The following is an 18,219-nucleotide window of genomic DNA, read 5'->3' as shown; positions in this document are numbered from 1 at the left end:
ACGCTCACGGCTAGACCTAGACGCAAGAAATATATGTATTTTTTACGATGAAGCCCCTTATCGACCACAGACTTCACTATAGGATTTCAATTTGGACCGGCGGAATATTCATTTATGCGACTGCGGTGGCGATAAAAACGACTCTTGAGTATCCTCACTTCTCTTTTCTTGTGGTTTGGCAGAGGTCCAGAATGAGGCTGGGCCGCGGCTCACCCTCGGTACCGACGTTACGTTTGTTTGCCGCGGTTGTCCATCAGTCGGAAGGAATATTACGTTTCGTTACGTTACGATAAAATTAATGTCGGTCAATTCGCTCTTTGATCCTCCGAGTGCCGGCTTGTTCGCAGTTTAATTTCAACACTACTTTCCTGCGGTGGTTTATGGTAGAGGTAATTGCACGCCAAAGTGGGTTCCTGGTCGTTGGTACATCAAATTGCGTTAGGTACGCGTAGAAGGCGGACGGAGTGGAATGGGATCCAGTTGGAAAAATGTGTCCGCTTTATTGTGTTTGGAGTTTATGGCCCTTGCTTAATCAAGTCTTTTAAATTAGACTGTTAAGAGTGGCAATATCACTCCTCATTGCGAACCCACCATAATTATCTCATTGCTATCTCGTTTATGAAAGAGGTTCTGCGCATTATGTGTTTACTTTACACCTACTCTTCAATGAGATAATTTCTATTGCAAAAGTAAATGGACAAAATCGTTAGTCGTGTAGATTCATAATCATAACGTACATTTTTTAGAACCTAGATGATAAGTCTGAATTATTCGAAGCAAATTTCAAATACTTCGAAATCACAAATGGCCATCTCGTTCCATTTTTCATCTTAATAAATAAATTGATCAACTTCTTTCATTGTATTTTTTATTCCACGTTTTTGTTGATACTAAAGTTCCAACCAAAAATCCCCAATCAGACTAGTTTTGGGGACGTTAGGATTCAAGTCTTTTGGGACGACTAAAATGTTATTTTGAGTTATGATCTAAACCAAAATTTTCTGTTCAAATTTAATTTTCACCCCAAATAGATTGATTTGGAAACTAAGCTGTTGTCTTTCTCTGACTCTTTGGAATTATTGATTATTATCTTGCTGTCCCTCAATGTGTGTCGGTGACTTCAGTTTCTTGAGCCTTCCAAAAACAGATTTTTTGTTATTTTTTTGCATCTAACGTCCCTCATCGTCCGCTTTTTAGTAAAATATCCGCAGATTTTTCTCCCTCGTAACGTTCAGAAAATTATTTTGTTACACTTTTTTTACTCAGACTATTACAAAATACTTACCTATCAAAATTATTGTTGCTGGCAATAACTTGCCACTTCTCATTTGATTTCCTTCGACTTTTTTGAGCACCGAACAGACAGAGATTATTTGATACTACAATAAAGTTGTTACATTTTACCTAAAAGGAATAATTGCATTCGTCAATTACGTCGTCAACTTTCCAACATGATGTTTGCATTGTTCCATAATAGTAATGTGTGGGTATACAATGCTCGTTAGAGCCTCCCACACAATGATCCTTTACCTTTTTCAAGAGTACTCGTACATTAAGTGCAAGTTTATGTGACATCTGTCACTAATATTTCCTCTAATTTGATAAACAGAAAGATACGACCATTTTAAGAATGACCTTTTGTAACAGCACCACTGGAAAAATGGCATCTATTAAAGATTTGAATTACTGATAATTTTGCAAGAATCTTTTTCTCACAAGTTTAAAAATTGGTTAGCATTCGTTTACAGTTTAAGTACAGCGATTTACTTTATTGTAGTAGGTTACTCCAAGCATCAAGCATCCTGACAGCTTCTCTAATCTATTGTAAGAGGTAATTGAGGCCAGCATAATTATTGCTATTATCAATCTACATTCTACAAATTCAGAACAAGATAATTCAGAAGTCGACGAAAGGAAAATCTTTAATTCGCATGGCATAATAAGGGGTTCTTCCATTTTAATAAATGGCGTCAAGACTGCTTGAAAAAAATACTGTTTTTCTTCAAACGTCCGTAAATTATGACATTATAGTGCTGCATTGATAATGATAAGTGTCACATTGCCATGGCATCTAACGAGCTGAAGCTGACCAGCGTCCGTGAAGTTATTATCTCCGCTGAGGAGCGTCCGTGAAGTTATTATCTCCGCTGATGAGCGGCTGTGAAGTAAACTAGCTAAATCATTTGAAATTCCTACCTCAAATTGTAACAAATTCGTGTCTGAATGTGAAATATTGAAAGCTGAAGTGAATAAATAAGGTTTAATCTAGAAATCACACAGAAATTATCATAAAATAATTTCTATAAACCATGTATCTTAATTAAATGTATTTTATTTCATATAAGAAAAAAATGTTCAGATTTCATGATTTTTTGTTACTTAAAAATGTTATAAACGTTACAATCGTTCTAATACAAATTTATTTTACATAATAATACAATGTTACCATTGAAAAAATACATCAGGAAAAGTTTTAAATACACAGGTAGTGCAATTTATTTATTATTTAATTATTTCTAATTAACGTTTTCTTGAGAGAGTAAGCATATAACATTTCTTTTCTAACGTTTCAGTTTTCCGAAGTAAATTTGGTTGCACCTTGTACCTATATTTTACCTACTGTGATATTAATATTTGATGACATGATTGTTGTATTTTATATAATCTGATTACCAGCTATTAATTTATTATTTATAAACATTTTTTTTTAATTTACAGATTAACAAAAACTAATCAGGCTACCATAAGTACCATACGACATTTGTTAAACTTATTTATATGAAATAAAAACATAAAAAAAGTGTCTTATTTTCTCTTTCTTTCTTTAAAACAGAAATACCTAATTTGTGTTCTGGACATCCATCATTCGCTTCAAAATGTAACCAGAAAGGAATATAACAAGTGTAGTGTGATGAAAAGACAAGAAATTTAGAATTTACTAATTAATTTAAACTTGATCAATCCCACTTCTGATGATTAGATGAATATGGAGAAAAAAGTCAGTGACGTTGTTAAAAACGAAAAATATAAATTTCAAAATAAATATTGATGGAATTTTGATTTTGTAAAAAATGAACAAACCACAAAAACATGGCGCTCTCCAGATTTTTATTACAATAAAACTATTGACCCTACTGTTACTATTACAAATTTCTTGACAACTACACGTTTAATAAAAAATTAAATATCTAAACTGTTGTTTCCTCTATTTATTTCAAATTAAAATCCAATTTACTCTCGGCATTTTCCAAGCGATTTTTTATTAAAAAGCGAGAATGCAAATAACCGGTGAAGAGAGTTGATTTAAAGACTTTATGAAAACTTAATGAATATTTACATACATTTGTTATGCAAACATGCACACACGGTTTGAACAAGAAAGTGTTGAAATATGAAAGATGCTGCAATCATTTTTGGCCTATAATAAACCCAACGGTTTTTAGTTGTAACGAAATGGTCCTTCCGTTAACCCACAAACTCCTATCGGAGGTCGATCTGAACAAATTTCAGCCGCCAAGGCGAACGTTCAAATTGCAGATCCCACGTTATGCATGCAAATGCGTTCCCTCGATCGGATTAATTGGCTCGTTAAGATGAAACATTGGAAATGCACTTCGCAAAAGGGTGTGCTCCGGCAAATTTCATTTGCCCCGTCTGAATAATCCAGCCGTAAAAGTACAAAATTCCTCTTAATTACGTTTAAACGGCGACGAAAAAAAAATGAAATTTCGAGGAGCTGCCGGGGGATGCTGCTACTTTTTGCTATTCACGATGCACGACGTCTCCCCTGTTCGCAGCCCCGTAACCTGTAACATCCTACGGTGAACTGGGTCAAAGGAGACAGGGAGAGGGCGGCTTCTGCAGCAGCGGCTCCCGCTTTCGACCACTAACTTCTTTAAACGCCCCGCGAATAATAGCTCAACTCGGGAACACCACCGATCGGAAATACTAAAAACCGAAAGCTCGTTCATCTCCGAGTTCGCACCATCTTTTATTAAATTTACGAGTCGTAATGAATTTAATTATGCAATAAACCGACGTTATCGACATAAAGCGTGCCAGCGCCATCCCAATTTCTTTCTCGCCGATTGTAAATCACAATGGTTGCTAATGTCGACTGGCGAAAAGAAGACTTCCGATCGTGAATATTTTACGATTCGCAGGAGGAAAGTGTCCTGGACGTGAGATCGAAGTGGTACGGTGGTGCCCGTGACGAGGCTATTATATTAACGACGAAATAGAGAAATGTTAAATGGAAGCATCGGAAGTATATGATGTTTGCATAAAAGGGGGTGGGGTTTTCAGCGCCGGATTAAAACGTATATTGCTGCGAAACCCAATTAAGGGGGCTTGTCGGCTTGTTTGCCTTTTCGGTTTTAAAGCGTTTATGTTGGTGATCGTTTATGGCGGCAAGCTAAGCTCGAAGTGCTTGGAAATATTAACGTTGCATTTAAGTGGACGGGCGAATAAAGTTAAAAAAATATATGGCTTTCGTATAGATAGAAGCATGGCATGTAAAATTCTAAACAGGAGAATTTAGGCCTTGCCTGACTGTACCAAATTTGATTAAGCGTAGCCAAAAGTGGTGAAACGTGTATGATGTATCATTATTGGAGTCCGGATGTTCAGGCAAAATGCCTAAAAATGCCTATTTTGATTCTTGTAAATATCTAATGTTTCTTTACTATATTGTACAGTTTATATGAAAAGTAAATATGTAATAAAATCATTAAACAATGTCTATTAATTTTTTTAAAATGCCTATTTTCGAATTTTTAATGCCTTTATGCCTGCCCATTTAAATCATTTTTAGTGCCTAAACATCCGGGTTCTAATTATAATCATTATACAAGAAATAAATCGAGAATATTCTTGACATTCCTTTTGAAAATGGAAATTCGTTAAATGGATTAAAATTAAATGATTTTTAATAACTTTTTAGTCACCTTTATGAAAACAGTAATTTTACGTACTCACAAGCGGACGAAAAGCAACTCTTTTTCGTACGCACTTTTTCAGACGCTGGCCGTGGCGCCATCTGTTAGTCTGTTTAGTAGACGATAATTGTCCAGTCAGCATAAATTATGTAAATAAGTAATTGTATGCAAATAGTAAATTTCTAGTTTTGTTGGCAAGCTGATAACAAATACAATAATAAATATGTATTAATAAATTTATCTATTTGAAGAAGCTAGATACAAAATAAATTTGTAATTTTTCCAATGATGTCTTTTGCTTTGTAGGTCGTGCGGTCGCCTAAAAAATTTAATGTGCATTTCCGCCAAAAAGTGCCTTTTGCCCTCGCCTGTTTTCAAGCCTCGGCTGCGCTTCGGCCAAAAAACTCAGACTTGGACAAAAAATATGCACTTTTTGGCCTTGATACACAAATAATTACATTTTTTCATCTAGAAATCTAGAAATATTCTTTGTCGACCCAGTTTCTGCGTATATTTAATGGCAGCTTCCATAGGGACATTTTTGTGAGCTATTCACGTAAAAATTTCAAATATGTATTTAAAATTTAAAAAATTCAAAATTAACTTTGAAAATTTATTTTTGTAATTTATACACATATGTAATTAATTTAAAAAACAATAATAAATATTAATTCTGGATCTTTCGTAATTAGATGAGAATATGAGAGGCTATAAAAGAGATGAAGACTCCCTATTTCCTGCTTATTATAATTTTCCAAAAATTGAATCCTTATTAAGTAATCAGTCCCACCAAAAAATAAATTAGAGATAAGTAAAAACTCCATTTTGCAATCAAATAAATGTCAAAAATTCAAAAAGAGCCTCATGAGGTGATCTAACCGTTGCCAATTTAATTAAAAAAAGTGTAATTTTTCCTTCGTTCATTATTTATTAGATCTACCAGGAACATATATTTGTCCTGTTGATTAGATTAAGAAAAACAGTTCCCTATTCAGCCTTGACACCTCTAATTAGACACAAATAAATCGCACTTGCAAACACGTCTGGTACGAGTCCACGTGACTCTTCCACCACCCTTTCCACCCCTCGACAATCTCGTAACAGTGCCGACCGAACAAAAGCAAAATAAATTCACTTCAAACGTATCACCCTGATGTGTCACCGATTGATGACGGCAACGATCCTAATTAAATAAAGTCCTTTAACGAATTTCACCCTCCCAGCGCCACTTTACCGGCGGACCACCACCACCCCCTCTCGTCGTAAAACTCGACCGGTATACTTAATGAAAACAACAAGTGTAGCTTATTTTTCTGTTAATTTCCTCGATGCTATTTCCGTGCAATGTTTTAATGGGTTTTGGGCGAGCAATACAAATAAGTCGAGAATCCGGAGTAAATATTTACAAGGGGTAGCTTCGCTTCGACTAAATTAATTTTAATTTTGTTTGCGCAAACGAAGACACGCGTTCTCACGGTTCCGGACGAGGATCCGTCCTAGGTGTTATTTACTGATCAATCAGTCGGTTGTCAGTTTTTTTGCGAACGCGTCAATCACGTTCTAATCGGATAAACAAAATCGACCGGCGGCCCTCGTACAACGGTCGTCATCATTAATAATGTATTTGCACCAAGAAGTATCGGTCCTGGGAGAGCCTCCGTCGAACTGGTTTAGAACGTGTGTCTGGCAGGTACACCGGAATTCAGAAAGCCTTTTCCGGTATCTTTCAGGATGTGTTAAATATGTAACTGTCAGAGGTAACCGGTGTGACCGCAACATAAACGGAACAGACGTAAGATTTTACGCGATTTAAAAAAATCTGTTTGCTACGGTCGGACAAAGTAAATAATTACACCGATCGGCGAATTTAGACTTTGTGATCGTTGCCTGAACCGAATCATGAGGTTTTATGTAATTTTGGTGCGTTGAACTCGTGAACGAAGTGTATTGTTTCTTATAACCACCCAACAACGTTTTTTTGTACAACCAAATGTACCGAATGATCAAAAAGAAAACAAATCAAGAGCGCTACCTTATCTTTTGTTTTATCAAAAAGTTTTTCTTAGATTGACTCATACTCATATGTATATTTAGTCTTACTATGCACAATCGTTTTATTGGTTGCCTACCTATCGAAAAATCTATTAAAAATTAGCTAATTATTAATAATTAATGCTTTACCTGCAACGGTAAAACCCATTTTACCACTTATTTTGGGATAATTGTTGCTTACAATTAAAGTAAATGTAGATGGAAAAGTTGTTTTCTAGGTTAACAACACATATCGTTGACGTTTCTTTGACATTTCCCGAAAAATCTGCTTACCAGTGGTGTTTGGCAATAAAGTTGGTGAATTTACCCATTCTTACGAATGTAAAATGTTGCTTTTGTTTATTTTATACATTTTCTCCATTATCAGATAATAATAACAAAATGCACAATTATAATTCCAACGTCTAAAATTCATGAGGTATGATTTATTATAGTGTAGCGTTTGAGACTACAAATTGTCTACGCTCATGCATTGAACACTTCTTTGCATAGAATTTCGCTACGACATGACCGATAATTTACAACGCCGGCTCTGATTTGTTTTCTTTTTGATCGCATTGTATAGCTAAATACAAAATCAATCGTAAATGAAACACAAATTATTTAGGTTGCAAGGATGTTCCTACAATCTTTAATTTAAATTCTACTGACTGTCAAGAAACTTCTAACAATGAGAAGTATTTTCTGATGTCAGGACAAATAAATATTCTTACTCTCAACTTTAGTAGTAATAAGAGATTTTATACCCGTTTAATAAATTGGTAAATAACTTGGTACCGGACGATGACCATGTACTTCTAGATTCTAATTTCAAGATTTGATTGTTATACCGATATTTTCTGTTGGACCAAATGGTCCCTTTACTAGTTGAAGTTAAAGTGCAAGATAACCTTCGAATTCTTGGACCACTATATTTTAGTTGATAACCACCGAATGGAGAGTCTGGCTAGTTGCTGTGGTTGTGAGCAAAAAATGAGTAAGTGAAGAATACCAGACAACTTGTTGGTGTCTAAATTGCTACCACACCAGCGTAAAATAAACGATAAAATTTTGAGTGATACATATACAGTGTGATTGAAAAAGAATGAGGACAATTTGAATTTGGCGCCTAGTGAATAATTTGTCATGTTGGTAACAAGTATTGACAGCAAAAATAAAGCTTGATATGATCATGGGGGATTGCAAATTGGTGACAATTGACAAACGAAATCAAAACAATGGCTTTGACCCTGGTTTGACGGAAACCTAAGGATAAATCTTGCCAGCGATGCTCTTCCGAAGCAAAACTGCCACACACAAAACATGAAACGCATTATAATTTATGGCGCCAAATTCAACTTGTCCTCATCCTTTTCCAATCACACTGTAGTAAATAAGAATCTTTTAAAAGAAACACTTTCAGATAATTTTCATTTTTCCGCTTGTTCCGTTTTTCTGCATTTGTTTTGCAGTTTTGATAGAAATTCTAATGTATGTATCTTCTCCTTGGCGTTGAAGAGTCGATTGTGAACGCACCACCCATTGCAGATCAGCTGTTTAAATCTAACCTCACATTTTGCATTTTTTGTGTTTTTAGTCTGCAGACTGCGTTCACAATCGACTCTTCAACGCCAACTTTGAAGAGAAATAGATTTAATTTAAATGAACACCCGATACATGTATTTTGTGTGACCTCTACACGGAAATTTCCTGAGATATCGAATTTTAAAATTAAAATTGAAGTGGAGGTAGAGCTCGAAATTAAAAATTATTTCGGACTTTGGCAAAAAGGCGTTTGCAATGTGTACTTTGGTTAGGTCCGTCAGTCCAACGGAATTTGCCGTGACATATGCATCAAGACTTGAATTATGAATTCTTAATTCCTAATCAAGAATAAATCGTTTTATAATTTCGCACCTAATGAGTTAAGTATCTTTCTGTAATTAGATACAGTACTTTGGAACCATAACGGACTGTTACAATTACAACAAAACCGCTTTAGAAGAAAAATCCAGTGCTCCTGTCTTGTTGCCAATTAAAACACAAAACCTACTTTCCAATTATTGCAACTTTTAAAATGGGAAGTTTTAATCAGATTTCGACAAAACAGGGCACATTTTACAACTCTGACCTCATTAATATAAGTAGGGTGGGTATTTAACGTCGAGAGGATTTTGTTAATTTCAGAGTATCGTTACGCTACAGATTTTTTAATGACATTTTGAATCTCACATTTCCTTCAACTGAAAATGAATTTTCCAATCAACGTCACTTTCGGACGTGACACTCACAGCGACTTCTGTGATGTTGATTAATCACGCATCGGGTCTAATTAAAATAAAAAGGGAAGAAAGAATTATCTGGAAAGCGACTCTAAAATGTAGGAAATTGACGGATTTCGGCACTAATGTAATAATAAAAAATGTAGATTTCATTTTCGGCACCTACTACATCATTAATTCTAAGTTATTCCCAAATCAATCCGAAACTCCTTCCAATAAATTACGAACTTGTTGAGTCATTAAACTAATTAAGTGATGAAAGTTTTAATGGCCACTATCAATATTTGTATAGAGGATATAATTATTGCATAACTATATTAATTGTAGGACTGCTGCTATAAATTGAAATTTTCTGACGCACACAATATTTTCATGTACAGGGTCATTATAAATGATTGTCCCATCGCAGTATGCGTTGGTGACGTAGTTGAATGTGCCGCAAGCCTCATTACATGAGCGAGACTCGTCGATAGGTGACGCTACCGGCAGTAATGGAAATCTGTCTACTAGTTTGTCTAACGTTGCGAGACTGGCGGCACATCCAAAATTTGTGTGGGTTGTCAACGCCAACTGCGATGGGACAATCATTTATAATGACCCTGTAGCTATCGTAAGGTATCATCACAGGAATGTCTCTTTTCTTTTCTATTAACGAAAGAATGGAATAAAACAGACAAAAAAGTATTATAACTTTACTTCTAATTAATTGGCATGTTTTAGCTTTGTAGCTTCTGTTTGTTCTTTTTTTCTGACGGAACGATCCTCGCATTTATTAAATACACATAAATTTCAATTAGTGCAGCTGTGTTTTTTAAAAAGCTGCTTTTGGTGTTTTCAAGGACTCTTATTTAACTCGATGTACTTGGTTGGAGAGGGCTTAGTCCGTGTGTTTGAGTGGTTTTCGTTAGAAATTTCATTTGTTGGACTTATTTTAGTTAGTATGCAAAACCTACTGCATTCGCTTCAAAACAAACTTTTCAACCAGAGCGATTGAATTTTCAACGTGTTCTGAATATTCGCTTTATACTCGTAGATTATTTTTAAGTATGGCATCGAAAACAATCTAAGAAGTAAGTGCAGTGATTGAAGAGATTATTCAGTGAATATCCTCTTATCAATTTACCTCGAAACATGCTGTACAAACATCATCAAGCACCATCACCAGCACAAATAAAATTACATTTTATGGAATCAATTTGAACAAAACTTGTAGAACACTCGTGTAGATAATGCGAGCGTAGTGCGTGCGTTAAACATGCACATTTCAAACTAGTATCATAAATGGCTAAAAAGTTGATGACATTTAATCCACTACATATAATGCATTCATTTTTGTTTTAGACCAGAGTAGGCTATTTTAATTTTTTTAAATGTTGGTATCGGGGCTATGTCAAAATAACAAAATCAAAATTGTTCGAACTGCCAGTGTCAAATTTGACATTATTATTAAGTATTAAGGTAAATTAGTTTTAAATTTGTGCAATATTTACATTTATCACTAAATACAGAGTGATCAACAAGAATCCAAATCAGAGCAAGCGTTGCAAATTATCGGTCACGTCGTAGCAAAATCATATGCACATAAGCGGTCAAAACATGGGCGTAGACAATTTATGGTCTCAAACGCTACTTAATAAAAATGATACTTTATGAATTTTAGACGTTGGAATTATAATTGTGCATTTTATTATTATTATAAGATAAGGGAAACAATTTATAAGATTAACAAGAGCAACATTTTACATTTGTAAGAGTAAGTAAATTATCATCTTTATTGCCAAACGCGACGCTACTGGTACGGAGATGCTTCGTTGAAATGTCACATTTCAAAATTCAAGGTTGTTGTTGACAATTTAAGTGATTTAACCTAGAAAACAAATCTTCGATTTCGGCAAAGTTTACAGACGTTTATTGAAGTTGTAAGCAATAATTATCCCAGAATAAGTTGTAAAATGGGTTTTACCATTAAAGAGAAGGCATTTTTATTAGATTATTTTCGAAAGAGGGTGAAACAAGAAAATGAAGACTGGCCTTACTTTGTACCCCCTTGCACTGAAGAATTTTAAGCCAGATGTCCGAACCTGATGGTATTGGTTATCAACAAGTTTATCAATGTCTTAAAATTATAGTGCCTAATTTTAGCAAATCATAACCCATCATTAAGAAGAAGTCAGGTCAGTCCTTAGTTCAAATTTTAGAAATAGTGCAAAATGTTCAACAAATTATCAAGGAACATCCCTCAACTTCCATAAGGCGTTTAAGACAACAAGTTAAATTGTGTTATGGCACTTATCAGAAATTTTTTAAGAAGGATATTAATTTATTTCCCTTTGTGTGTTGCAAGAAATAAAACCCACACATTACCCTAAACAAATTGACAGCTTCATAAGGGCTTTTGAAATTATGAGAGGCGAGTTTGATTCTGTCTGGACCACAATGGAGAATATTTTGAGCAGTTTTTGTGAAAACTTATTTTTTGACCTTGGAGTAATTTAAATGTTTTAAACACTGCTAGAAAAGATACGAGTAAGTTCTCAATTACCCAAAAATTAGAGAATAATAACTTTTACACTTTTCTTACAGAAACAACAAAACAAAGAATTGTGAAAAATAATTATGTATTTTTAAAATTTTGTAACTCAAGATTGTGCCTTATGAAGGAATTTTGTGTAACTGTGTGTTTTTTCCTTAATCAATAATAAATAATAATTAATTATAACTTGCTTTTAAATCTATTATTATAAAGGCAATTAATGATAGATTTTTGAGAGGTAGGCAACCAACAAAACGAGTGTCCACAGCAAGTAAATAAAAGCGGCTGATCCATGATAGAAATACGTTTCGATAAAACAAAAGATGAGGTAGCACTCTTGATTTGGTTTCTTGTTGATCACTCTGTACACACATTATTGAGTCCTCGAAACTATGTAGTTAATTGGAAAATGATAATGCTTGGCTACATGGTCATGAATTTTGACAAGAAAGTGTAACCTCAAATATTATACATGATGTATATTGTCATTCAGCCACAGTCTTACCATACAACTCGCCAAATTTCCATAGCCTACTCTGGTCTAAAACAAAAGTGAATGGACTGTACATATAAATTTTATGTAAGCTTTTATTTGTTTTTCATTTTATCTGACTTTTTAGTCTTCTTTAGTACGAATAGGTATGGTAATGCTTTATTTGTTTACAGTTAGAGTTTTATCTAAAGAAATAACAATTCCAAAAATAATAACATTTTTTCTTTCTATCCCTCACCCCTTTCTTTTGCCATTCTGTCTCTCCTTTTCCATATCTCTTTCATCCATCCTATCTCCCTTCTGTCTTCATTCAGTATTTCTCCCCATTCCTTTCTCTCCCTCTCTCTAATTTCGCTACATCCACTCCACGTGTGCTCAATTGTCTCTCTCCTCTCGTAGCACATTCTGCACCTTCTTTCTTCTCCTTCCGTCCAATACCTGTGTTATCTCTCCTCGTTCCCACATCCAAATCTCGGCATCATTTTTCTTTCTTTTGCACTCTCTCTCCCCAGATACTGCGGAATTTCCTCGGTCATACACCTCTCATACTCACTCCCTGTTGTATCTGGATTCTTTGATTCTCTCCCTTCTTTCTTGTTTGTCTGTCTTTGTCCCTTTCACTCAGCTCTACATTCATCCTTTTGCTGTCAATCTTTCCACTTCTTCACTGGCATACCCGTTCCTCTGGTAGTTTTCTTTAATACCTAACACGTTATCTTGCCGTATTACAGGGTTATTATTATATATGATTGTCCCATGTAATAACCCTGTTTAAGATATAAAATTTGTATGTATGTATTCCTTGTCTACTTATAACTAAGAAATTACTGAACTAATTTTTATGGCATCTTCACTAAAGTGTTTTGTTCAATTACGTTTTAATACACAAACCGTTCATCCCTTTGGGAAGTGGCTGCGTAAAACGAAATATGTTGTTGAAATTAATCTTTTATCGCAGTGGTCTTCTGTTTCAACGAGAATAACTTCCATAAAATCCTGTTCAAATTTTCATTGGTTCTCATTACATCATATGATGGTTTACACAATGCTTTGTTAAGAATAAGTATGAGATATAAAAATACTTAATAAACTGTGAACAGCTGAGAAAGTTCTAAAAGTGTGCTGTGTTTCTAGAAGTCCTGTTAAATAAATGTTAGTCTTGCACGGTTGTTTTTTATCTCGTTGTAGGAAACAAACAAGAATTTACTCCGAAGAGCAGAAATGTGGTCGAACAAGATTTTAACACTTTGTGTTTTGCACATAAATCTGTTGTCATAAAAGTCCTGCGTCAAACGATGACCTGATCGACCATTCCTCCAACTTTCTTCCAATTTCCGACACATAATTCCATTTCGCATAACGAGAAATGCCCCGACTGCCTAAACTTCTGGTGAAAGCTGAAATTTGTTTAGCTGAAATTTTGTTTGTTTTGTCTAAGAGTTTCCGAATCAGTCTTGGAAGTTGGTTGAAGTTTTCGATGTATTAATACGTTTCCAGTGTCTGCTGTTTCTCCGGATGCATTCCGGATTAATTCGTTGATTTCGACAGTCAGGAATTACCAAAGCGAAACATGTCAGTGCGGAAGAATTTAATAATCCCGTAACTATCTTACGGGCCCGGCTCCCGAAAAATTCACGCAATTTCTGGCGAAATTAATCTTCGGTGGAAGTTTGATCAAATTTCCCGACCGGAGAGTCTCGCTATATAGTCGATACTTAACCTGGGGCCATGATGTTGCCATTTACATGAATCACGGGGCTTATGTCTGACGCTCCTCGAATAATGAAGATTTCGTCGGGTACCACCCTGTGTAATGTTATTAAAGTGAAAGTTCCGATTATACGGTTGATAAAAGAGACGCACCAGGATCCGACAGCAGACAACATCATTTCAATTCCTCTTATTTCCTGTGTTTGTGGAGTACTGTGTTCTACTTTACCGGATGAGCGCCCTCGACTTTACCCCAGTTAACTTAATTATTTTTTATCTTTGTTCTGGTTTCACTCATACCGGAGTGACTTGGATTCGGAGAGATAACGTCAGGAGGACCGCTCAAAACTGATTTACTTTTAGGTCCTGTCGGTACATTAAAAACTCGATTACGGACGTTTATTCCCTTTTGCTCCCTCGCCCTGTTTCTGGAGGTTATTTTCCGGGCATGGAGCCATCGTCAAATATGCAAAACGTAAGACGACTGCCATTTGCAGTATTCTTCCTATGGTTATTTTCAAACTTGCACGGGGTTATAAAGAGAGTTGCAGACGGTAAGCGGAAAATAAATAAGTTATTCGAGCACTACGAGGTGCTCCAGGTTAACCGCCTCTCTTGTCGTTGGTGCCGATCTTTCCTATTCACGAGATTGTAATATGCATATGGTGTAACACGTTTCTTCTCCGGGGACCTTATTTTTTTTCTATTACGTACCGTTGTTTTACCGCTTGCTAGACCGCAAGGAATATTGATTTCATACCACTTCTGAATGCAAGTTTTCTAAGAAATGTGATTTTCTGCATGATATCAACAGGACGGAGCTCCATCCTATTTTGCTGTGGTCGGTCGTAGATATTTGGAAGAAGTTTTTCCCAATCGATAGATTGGAAGAAGAGGTCAAATTGAGTGGCCGGCAAGATCTCCGGATCTTACTCCCCTCGACTTTTTTTATGGGGATATGTCAGAGTAAGGTCTAGGTAAAATAACCGAACAACATTTTGAACATTTGTTGCATTAAATATGTAGTATTCAACTTATAAAATTGGTTTTTATTTTTTTAGCAGATAGGCTTTGAAAATATTCAGGAAGCAGATAGTGCGTTGTATTCCTTGCGAAGTGGGCTTTCAAACGAGGTATCACTTGGCATACCCTTATATTTGAAAAAAAAAACAGTTAGGGGTGGTTGCGCACTTTCGGGAGCAGATATACAAAAACCATATGCGCCAAAATATGGGCAAGGAAAAACAAAAATCGACCTGCTTTGAGATTTTTTACAAAAATCGGCTATGCCCAAGTTATGAATTTTATTCCAGTTAGAGTTTCCACACCATATAAACTAGTTTAATAAAAAAAGTAAAAAAAAAGTCTTTAGTTTTTGAATAGTTCTTGAGGAATTTTTAAACCTCTCCATTCTGACTGGTCCAAAAGTAAATTGCTCGCTAAATTTCATAATTAGATCCTTCTTGATTCTTATTTTGTATTATTTTGCATGCTTCTTTCTGTTGCAGTTTTTTAATAAAAATGCTGATTATACGTTCAAAAAATACCATACCTTTCAGCTGTGTTGGAATCATGTGTATTTCACGGTAACTAACGGCCAATCAAATTGATTTGAACGAGGATATAATTTGATAAATACGTCCAAATTTGCACACTGGGATATAATTTGATAAAATATTTCTCCACGACTCCATCCATGACCAATCGACGATCAGAATTTGCTTAAAGGTTGAATAGAAACGAGCAACACAGTAAAAAATAATTGTCAAACAATTTGTCGAATTTGTGAAACAAATACCTACAGTTAGAGGCACAGAATTTCGGGCATCACTGTCAATAGGTATACTGTCAAAAAATGTAAAACAGGCTTTATATTATTAACCGCAATTTTTCATTTTGATTGACATGCGATTGACGTGAACAGAAAATAAATTTAAAAATTTGAATTTCACGTTGACAATAAAGGGTGATTTACATTGCAATTTTTTGAAGTGACAGAAAAATGATGCCCGAAATTCCGCGTCCCTAACTGTACGTTAAGACGATAATTTATGTTAAATTTATTTTATTCACAATCGGTTAGTAACGTACAGCTTTTCTAACCTCTTAAAGGTTAGAAAGTGAGCGATTACTTGTGTACACATTAACCGGTCAGTAATGATGAAAAGAGGAGTCAGTAATGAGTGGTAAGCGGTTAGTAATGAAACCCATAACTGACCTGTGGTGGCGCTACTATCGCACCAATCGCGAAAATGTCTGTACGTTTTTCTGATATCGTAATTTGCTTTTCTCAGGTAAGAGATTGAGTGTTAATTTGTGTGCGGATTCCCGCAATTCTGGGGAGGGTACAGTCTATTTCAATATCGCACATTTTGTTTGTTAAAAAATGTGAGCAAATGTCAATTTGGTTTGACTTTTCTGAACTAAAATTTAATACAATCTCAATCGTGCGCGCGTACTAAGTTTTAATATTTTGCCGAAATAAACGATAATATTACGGAGGTTGGTTTTTATTTATTTTTTATTATTATAATGTTGCTTGTTTTATTAAATGATTGATTGTGAATAAAATAGTATACAAACCTCGGGGAAAGTCCATTCCTGTGTCTCGAGAACTAGTTCACCTCGAGGGCAAGCCTCTCGGTAACTATTGTTCTCTCGACAGGAATGGAACACTTTCCACCTCGGTATGTAATATACTATTACCTGATATGTATAAAGTGAAAATATGTGGCGAATATTTAATTATCTGTGTTTTTTTTTTCTGTATATAATCAGCCGTATATCCTTGGTGGTAAGTTATATTAGAAAGATTTCTGAAACAATTTGCCAATTTTTTGAAGAGTTAAATTTGTGGCAAACATCCATAAATTACTCCGGCAAAATGTCAATTGTTATCAAATAAAAGCCCACGGCTTCGTCTCGGGTTCTTATTAAATTGATGTTTAACACTAAACCTAACACTAAATTATGTGAGAAACAGAAGTTTCGTTTTGAAATTTTTTTTAGCACTTTTTTCTGCTTTCTAGCTTCAAAACTTTTTTTGAAAGTTCTTTAACGGAGCAACTCTCATGTACACTTTTCCATCATTAGATGGATTTTCCATTTTGAAGTGACTTATAATTTATAGATTTGAGACAAATGGAAATTACAGATGCATAGTTAAAACTGAGCTAGTGAAAAATGTGAAATATTAAATTTGTTATCTTTCACTCTATAAATCGGTTATTAATGTTAAACTTTCACACCGAATACAAAACATCTAAACGGCGGTTTAAGACTATAAATAGTTTACGCTACGAGATTGATAAATGGAATATAACAGAATCGAGAAAAAGTCTGAAAAAAGCAGACCCAATCGACTTTTGTAACATTTCACAAAAAAACCTCATTAGATACTTATTTTTGGTTTTACATAACAGCATTAGTGCCCTTATATTACATAACCGCACTAGTCTTTTTGTATGAAAAAACGATCGTGGGAAAAATTTATTTTTGCCAACAGCTGCCATGTATTAATTTTAGAACAATGTCAAGCAGGAGAAATTTCTTTAGGATATCATCGTCCTATCCACTCCAGATTTTTTTTGACTTACGCATATTTCATTTTTATTCAGTAATTGTCCCAATACTTAAATTTATTAGAAAAAATTTACACTTACTATATAATTCTATTATTATTGTTCTCCATGAATTACTCAAATCTGCAACATTCATAAATTTTAGTAACACGGTAAGAATTATTTTAATACTTGGAAGCAATCCATAATGCGATAATTTGTATCTTACCCAAAAATCTTGGCCACTACTTGCTCACTTAACCAAGATGTGTACCGGGAAATTTTAATCTAATTCATTAACACTCTGTGTGTACAAAATTTTAGATTTTATTTTGATAATTTGGACGATTTCTAACAAAACAAATTGTTTACACTCGATACTAAATAATTAAATTTGATAGTGGGCTTGTGTTTACACCGTTCTACGACAATTAGTACAGAAATAAAGTGATTTGTAGACCGTGAAGAATGTGACATCATCAGTCAACCTACTAATGACACTAAGCAATGAGATGAAGAGATAAAATTTTAAAAATTAAACGCTTATTACATATTACATTATAAATTTCCTCTCAATAGTGTAAGTTATGTACTTAAAACGGATTATTAAAAAGCGTTATCTATGTGTTGCTGTTACGCTTGTAAAATATGAATGATTCTATAACTGTCATGA

General features: G+C 34.6%; 1 protein-coding gene and 1 long non-coding RNA gene across 7 annotated transcripts in view; both read left to right on the top strand.

Moving 5' to 3' along the window:
- Nucleotides 1-18,219, top strand: part of LOC138123069 (multiple PDZ domain protein-like) — a 336,364-nt gene that overhangs the window by 238,049 nt on the left and 80,096 nt on the right. The window lies entirely within an intron of this gene.
- Nucleotides 8,662-11,969, top strand: LOC138123080 (uncharacterized). The gene is made up of 3 exons (XR_011156701.1): nucleotides 8,662-11,337; nucleotides 11,393-11,776; nucleotides 11,834-11,969. It is a non-coding gene; the product is annotated as an uncharacterized lncRNA (long non-coding RNA).

The sequence above is a fragment of the Tenebrio molitor genome, chromosome 2 (assembly GCF_963966145.1).
Source record: "Tenebrio molitor chromosome 2, icTenMoli1.1, whole genome shotgun sequence".
Classification (NCBI taxonomy): domain Eukaryota; kingdom Metazoa; phylum Arthropoda; class Insecta; order Coleoptera; family Tenebrionidae; genus Tenebrio; species Tenebrio molitor.
Note: the sequence above shows the minus strand (reverse complement) of the source record. Positions and strands in the feature narration are given on the sequence as shown.